Genomic DNA, 8470 nt, shown 5'->3' with positions numbered 1-8470 from the left:
CTGGAAGTTTATGGTTCGTGTATTGCTGAAGCTTGGCTTGGATATTTTTGTGCACTACTCTACTAGCGTGTGAGATGAGTGCAATTGTGCAGTAGTTTGAGCATTCTTTGGCATTGCCTTTGTTTGGGATTGGAATGAAAACTGACCTTTCCCAGGCCTGAGCTGCTGCTTAGTTTTTTAAATTTGCTGACATATTGAGTGAAGCACTTCCGCAGCATAATCGTTTAGGATTTCAAATAGCTCAACTGGAATTCTATCACTTCCACTCACTTTGTTCATAGTGATGCTTCTTAAGGCCCACTTGACTTCACATCCCAAGGTATCTGGATGTAGGTGAGTGATCACATCGTCATGATTATTTGGGTTGTGAAGATCTTTGATGTACAGTTCTTCTGTGTGTTCTTTGCCACTTCGTCTTCATGTCTATTGCTTCTGTTAGGTCCATTCCTTTTATGTCCTTAATAGTGCCCATCTTTGCATGAAATGCCCCCTTGGTATCTCTGGTCTTCTTGAAGAAATCTTTAGTCTTCCCCATTCTATTGCTTTGCTTTATTGCTTTGTTTCATTTCTTGGCACTGATCACCGAGGAAGGCTTTCTTCTCTTTCCTTGGAACTCTGTGTTCAGATGGGTATATCTTTCCTCCTCTCCTTTGGCTTCGTTTCTCTTCATTTCACAGCTAATTGTAAGGCCTCCTCCGGCAGCCATTTTGCCTTTTTGCGTGTCTTTTTTCTTGGGAATGGTCTTGATCCCTGTCTCCTGTACAGTGTCATGAACCTCCGTCCATAGTTCATCAGGCATTCTATCAGATCTAGTCCCTTACATTTATTTCTCACTTACACTGTGTAATCATAAGGGATTTGAGATAGGTCATTCCTGAATGGTTTAGTGGTTTTTTCCTCCTTTCTTCAATTTAAGTCTGAATTTGGCAATACAGATTTCATGATCTGAGCTGCAGTCAGCCTCTGGTCTTGTTTTATGCTGTCTAGGAAGAGTAAGCGTCTTTTCATTTCATGGCTGCAGTCACTATCTTCAGTGATTTTGGAGCCTCCCCCCCCCCAAAAAAAAAAAAAAAACTGTCTGCCACCATTTCCACTGTTTTCCCGTCTATTTGCCATGCAGGGATGGGACAGGATGCCATCTCAGGTTTCCTAATGTAGAGCTTTAAGCCTACTTCTTCACTTTCCTCTTTCACTTTCATCAAGAGACTCTTCAGTTCCTCTTTAGTTTCTGCCATAAGGGGGGTGTCATCTACATATCTGAAGTTTTTGACATTTCTCCTGGCAGTCTTGATTCCCGTTTGCATTTCTTCCAGCCACACATTTCTCTGCATAGAAGTTAAATAAGCAGGGTGACAATATATACCCTTGAGGTGCTGCTTTTCCTATTTGGAACCAGTCTGTTATTCAATGTCCAGTTCTAACTGTTGCTTCCTGAACTGTATACAGGCTTCTCAAGAGGCAGATCCGGTGGTGTGGTACTACCGTCTCTTTCAGAATTTTCCACAGTTTATTTTGATCCGTACACTCAAAGGCTTTGGCATACTCAGTAAAGCAGAACTAGAGGTTTTTCTGGAACTTGCTTGCTTATTTGTGAAGATCCAGCAGATGTTGGAAACTTGATCTTTCATTCCTCTGTATTTTCTAAAACAAGATTGAATATCTGGAAGTTCATGGTTCACATATTGCTGAAGCCTGGCTTGGAGAATTTTGAGCATTTCTTTGTTAGCATGTGAGATGAGTAAAACTGCATGGTAGTTTGAGCATTCATTGGCATTGCCTTTTTCGAGACTGGAATGACAACTGACCATTTCCAACTGAGCCACAGTTGAGATTTTCAAATTTCTTGTCTTATTGAGTACATCACGTTCACAGCATCGTCTTTGAGGATTTGAAATAGCTCATCTGGAATCAAAGCCGTAATAGAGCCCACTAATTCCCTAATGGACACTGCATGGACTCTCAGAACAAGTGAGATCAACAGCCATCTTCTATAACAACAACAACAAAAAGTTCTCTCAACAAGAAAATTTACACAAGCCACTGGTCCCACCACATTCACTTGGAGGAGACCACCCAATTAATAGCAATGATGGCCCTCTGGTGTGCAGAAAATAGACCTCGAAGACAGTCTTCGAAACAACATGAAAAGGCAGAGACATATCCAGCAGATGAAGGAATACAATGAAAATCAACAAACCAGTGAAAGAGGAGGAGGTAGGAAGTCTACAGGAAAAACAGTTCAGCACAATAATAGTCAATGTCTTGGAAACAAATGAAACTACAGATAAATAGACTTCAGGCATGGATTGAGAAGATGAAAGGGATGTTTTAAATGGACCTGGAAGAAATCATGAGTAGTCAATCAATAATGAGCGATGAAATAACTGAGATAGAAATCACTCTGGACAACAGGAACAGTACTGTAGCTGAGGCAGAAGAAAGAATAAGTGAGCTGGAAGATCGGATATGGGAAATAAATGAAGCAGAGCAGAAAAAAAAAAAAAAAGAAAGAGAGAAATGAAGACAATCACAGAGACCTATGGGACAATGTCAAATGCCCCCATATTTAAATCATAGGTTTCTCAAAGAAAGAAGACAAAAGGAAAGGGCATGAGAAAATATTTGAGGAGGAAATATTTAGAAACGTCCCTGAAATGGGAAAAAGAACAGACAACTAAAATGAAAAATCCCAGTGTGTCCCATAGGGGGAAAACCAAGACACAACATGTCAAAACACACATTAATCAAAATGAAAACAAACAAACAAATAAATATACACAATGAACAAATATTCAAGGTAACAAAGGAATCACAACAAATAACATAGAAGGGAATCCCCATAAGGATAACAGCTGATCTTACAATAGAAACTCTTCAGCTTAGAAGGGAATGGCAGGATGCACCTAAAGTGCTGAAAGGCAAAAGCCTAAAGCCAAAATTACTCTATCCAACAAGGATAGTATTCTCATTCAAAAGACAATACAAGAGCTTTACAGACAAACAAAAGCAGTTAGTGTTCAGAACCACCAAACCAGCACTTCAGCAAATGCTGAAGGATCTTTTCTAGATAGGAAGCAGAAAAGCTTATAAAAACAAAGCCACAAAATATATAGTAAGTGGTAAGAAGATCATACTTATCAACAACTACCTTAAACAGAAATGGGCTAAATGCTCCAATGAAAAGGCAAAGACTGGGTGAATGCATACAAGAATATACTGTCTGCAAGAAAACCACCTCATAACTAGGGACACATACAGACTGAAAGTGATGGCCAGGAAAAAGCTATCGATGAAAAAAGAGACTAAGGAGGTAGGAAGGGAGCTCCGTCCTGGAAAGGGAATCCCGTTCCGGGAAGGGAATCTTAAGAAGAGAGGTTTCCAAACACCAAGAAACATTCTCCCTGCCGAGTCTGTGGTGAGCTTTGGAAGCACAGAGTGCAACGTAGCAGGAAGGAAACATAAATATATAATTAAAACCTACAGATTACAAGCACAACAGTAACTCCCCCAGCAGAAAAGCAGCACAGACGCCTGCATCCGACACTAGCAAGTGGGGGCAGGGCAGGGAGGCTCAGGAGGCGCGGGCTGCATTGCTTTTTAAGAATCAGGCAGGAACGCCCCGCACATAACCACAAAGAACAAACCTGCACTGGCAAATCAGACTGTGGGACAGCTACCACGTGAAAAGCCCGAACATAAGACACCACCAGGACCGCACACAGAACAAAGGATGGAACAGAAATAGCCGGTTACAGACCATCCCCCGCCGGTGACAGGCAGCCAGAACCGTATTCGCTGGAAGGGGGCGATCGCAGCCCCGGAGAGACTTTACCTACAAAACTGCAAGCAGGCTTCTTTGCTAAGACTTCTGGGGGTTATGGACAGTCACCATCCACCTCACAAGGGGCACCAGTGGTACATCCAGAAAACTAGCAGCGTAGACAGGAAAGGCGATAAGTCACAGTGACTGCGCTCACCACACACCTGAGCTACTCGGCCGTCAGAAGGACACAAAAGTCAGTCCCAACCGAATCTGTGCCTCTGAGGGCTTACCTGAGCACCGAAGCTGAGTTCGGCTTAGACCTGGGAGGTGCGTGCAGCCTAGGGCCGGCCTCAGACCCTGGAGCAACGTAGAGCATGAGCGGTGTGCATCGTGAGCAGGGGCAGGCCCAGTGGGCCTGAAACGCTGAAAGCACACGCAGGTGTTATTTGTTTGCAGCATCCCTCCCTCCCCACAGCACAACTGAACAAGGGAGCCAAAAAAATAAAAATAAAAAGTGTCCACCATGCTCCCCCCCCCCTTATTAGGACGGAAATCAGACACTGAAGAGACCAGCAAACAGAAGAAATTTAATGGAGGGAACCGCCTTGGAAATAACCCCACACTGCCCACAACACCAGAGAAAGGGCCAGAAATATCTTTACTATTTTTATGACCATTTATTTTTCTTTTTTTCTTTTTTGCTAATGTTGTTGTGTGGTAGTTTATTCTTCTTTTCTTTTTCTTCTTCTTCTTTTTTTAACTTTTAGAAATATTTAAGTCCTCTATTTATCCTTTAATTTTTATTCTTATAACCTACTGTTACTTAAAAAGAAACCTATTTTTAAAAGCAAACACTGTATATAGTCTTTGTGTGGTTGTTGTTGTTGTTTTAATAGTTCTTGTGGCTTTTTTTTTTCTCTTCTTATTCTTCTTTTCCTTAATATTGCGTTTTTTAAAATCCAACCTCTATTCTAGATTTTTAATCTTTGCTTTTTGGTATTTGTTGTCAATTTTGTACATTTAAAAACCCAAACTTCACTACCCAATTTTACCTGAGACCGAGATTACTGGCTTGACCACTCTCTCCTCCTTTGGACACTCCTTTTTCTCCACCAGGTGGCCTCTGTCTCTTCCTTCCCCCTTCTCTTCTCTACCCAATTCTGTGAATCTCCGTGTTCCAGACGGTGGAGAACACTTCAGGAACTGGTTACTGGCTGGATCTGTCTCTCTGCTTTTCATTTCCCTCTTTTATCCTCCTGGCCACCTCTGTCTACTTCCTCCCTCTCCTCTTCCCTGTATAACTCTGTGAATACCTCTGAGTGGTCCAGACGGTGGAGCACACATAAGGATGTGACTGCTGGCTAGCTTTCTCTCTCCTCTTTTTTTTTCTCTCTCTCCTCTTTTGATCCCACCTCATCTCATTCCAGTCACCTCTAACTACCCCCTCCCTCTTCTTTCCTCCATGTAACTCAGTGAACCTCTCCGGGTGCCCCTCACTGTGGGTAAACCTTTCATCTTTAACCTAGATGTCTTATGATCGATGCTGTATAGGTGGAGAACTGAATTGAACTGAGACAGCATATTAAAAAGCAGAGATGATAATGTGCCAACAAAACTCCACCTAGTTAAGATTATGATTTTTCCAGTAGGCGTGTATGGATGTACCAGTGGAACTATAAAGAAAGCTGAGCACCAAAGAAGTGATGCTTTTGAACTGTGTTGTTGGAGGAGATTCTTGAGAGTCCCTTGAACCGCAAGGAGATCCAACCAGTCCATCCTAAAGGAGATCAATCACGAATATTCATTAGAAGGACTGTGGTTAAAGCTGAAACTCCAATACTTTGGCCAACTGACGTGAAGAGCTGACTCATTTGAAAAGACCCTGATGTTTGGCAAGATTGAAAGCAGGAGGAGAAGGAGACGACAGAGGATGAGACAGTTAGATGGTATCACCGACTCAAAGGACATGAATTTCAGTAAGCTGCGGGAGTTCGTGATGGACAGGAAGGCCTGATTTGCTGTAGTCCATGGGCCCACAAACAGTCATACACAACTGAACAGCTGAAGTGAATCGAACAAAGACATGCTCACAATTCTCCTGGCAAGACTTTAATAGCACATTAACCTAGAAGTTGCAAATGTTCAAATTGGATTTAGAAAAGACAGAAACCAGAGGTCAAATTGGCAACATCCATTGGATCATGGAAAAAGCAAGAATATTATTAAAAAAAAAAAAAACTATTTCTGCTTTATTGAGTATGATAAAAATCCACTGTGTGGATCACAACAAACTGCAGAAAATTCTTAAAGACATGGAAATACCAGACTACCTACATGCCTCCTGAGAGACCTGTATCCAGGTCAAGAAACAACCAGTGAGAACCAGAAAAGGAGAACAGATGGTTTGAAATTGGGAAAAACAAACAAACAAACAAACTACTACATGTGTCACCCTGTTGATTTAACTTATATGCAGAGCACATCTTGGAAAATGCTGGGCTGGAGGAAACACAAGCTGAAATTAAGAGAAAAATAGAAATATCAATAACTTCAGATATGCAGATGACACCACCGATATAGCATCAAGCAAAGAATAACTAAAGAGCCTCTTGATGCAGGTGAAAGAGGAGAGTGAAAAAGCTGGCTTAAGACGCAACATTCAAAACACTAAAGATCCTAGCATCTGGTCCTATTATTTCATGGCAAATAGATGGGAAAACAATGGTAACAGTGAGAGACTTCTGTTTCCTTGGACTCCAAAATCATGGCAGGTGATGACTGCAGCTATGAAATTAAATGACACTTGTTTCTTGGAAGAAAAGCAGTGACAAACCTAGACTGCATGTTAAAGAGCAGAGGCATCCCTTTGCCAAGAAGCGTCCATATAGTCAGAGCTATATTTGTGTTTTTTTAAGCAGTCATGTGACGATGTAAGTTAGACCATAAAGGAGGCTGAACATTAAGGAAGTGATACTTTTGAACCACAGTCTTGGAGAAGACTCTTGTGAGTCCCTTGGGCTGCAAGGAAATCAATCCAGTCAACTGTAAAGGACATCAATCCTGAAAATTCACTGGAGGGGCTGATGCTGAGGCAGAAGCTCCAATATTATGGCTATCTGATGTGAAGAGCCAACTCGTTGGCAAAGACTCTGATGCCGCAAAAGATTGGAGCAGAAGAAGGGGACGATGGAGGACCAGATACTTGGATGGCATCACCGACCCAGTGGATTTGAGTTTGAACAAGCTCCGGGAGATGGTCAAGGGCAAGAAGGCGTGACATACTGCAGTCCATGGGATTCGAAGAGTTGGAGATGACTGAATGACTGAACAACATATAACAGCAAGCAACAACAAATCTACAGAGTGCCTTTGACCGTGAGTAGTTTCAGGAGCTCTTGAAGCATGTCACAGATCTGAAACCCAAGATAGTGGCAAACCACTGGATGTGTTTGACTTGGAGTTAGTGAAGCAGCCATTAGTATGTGCTACAACATTGAAACAATGAATGTCGATAACCTATATGGTGTATTTGTTGTGGAGTAAGTGAAGAACCACTTGAAGTGGGTTTCATGACTGAAACACTGTATGTTCACACTTCAGATGGCCTGTGTTTGATCTTGTATATAGAAAGAAGCACAAGGAGCCTGTCAAAACACTGAAACTGGATCATGGTAAATCATTGTGTATGATGAGCTGTGGTAGTTGAAAAATCAATGAAAGTATGTACTAGCCCTGAATCAACGGATGGTGATCAACTAAGAGTGTGCTCAACCTTGAGTGGACAAAGGACCTTTTGAAGCATATGCCAGAATTAACACTCTGGATTGTGATAAATTATTGGTTATGTATTTTCTGCAGAGAATGACGAAGCAGTTGAGCAGGAAACAGCCTTGAAACACTGGATGATGATAAACTTCGGGGTTTGTTTGATACATGTTGAATGAGGAGAAACTGAAAGCATGGCACAGACGAAAACATGGGACCATCATAAACTTCTGAATGCGTTTTATCTAGAATGGCCTAAAGAAGGACTTTAAACTCAGCACAGAACCGAAACAGTGTTTAGCTGCACTGAGTCAACTGGACTTCAGGAGCTGTTTAGCCATGGGGTTTGGAATGCTTCCTTTTGTTCTCTGCAGCCATGAGTCTGCAAAATTTCTCTGTTAAGGTCTAGAGAGTAACCAGGCATTAAGGGCCATTGAGGTCTCTCCCATTAGCAGGGTGAAATAGCCTCAGGCAGAGGCAAATGATCACGTCTATGTTCCAATAAAACTTTCTTTGTGACACTGAAATTTAGATATCATATAATGTTCACACGTCACAAACCTTTCCTTTGTTTTTCCCAAAATTAAACCTCAATGTAAAAAATATTAAACGTTTTTAAAAATTAAAAGAAAAAACAAACAAAAAAAAACCAATCGGGAAGCAAGCCGATTTGTCAATCCCTGTCTAAACCACTTGCCTATATAATGCAGCTAGCATGCCATTAGTGACTTGTGACATGAATGTAGTAGGCTGGATTCTGCTTATGAAAAATAGAAATCTTCAATAAATCTAAGATAACATCAGCTGTAAGATACATTATTCCATTTACCTTGGCCACACCCAGTGGCATGTGGGATCACAGGTCCCTGACCAGGGATTGAAGCTGTGTCCCTGGCCTGGAAGTGAGAAGTCTTAAATACTGGAATACCAGGGAGGTCCCAC

Source organism: Ovis canadensis, chromosome Y (genome assembly GCF_042477335.2).
Source record: "Ovis canadensis isolate MfBH-ARS-UI-01 breed Bighorn chromosome Y, ARS-UI_OviCan_v2, whole genome shotgun sequence".
In the NCBI taxonomy this organism is placed as follows: Eukaryota; Metazoa; Chordata; class Mammalia; order Artiodactyla; family Bovidae; genus Ovis; species Ovis canadensis.
Note: the sequence above shows the minus strand (reverse complement) of the source record.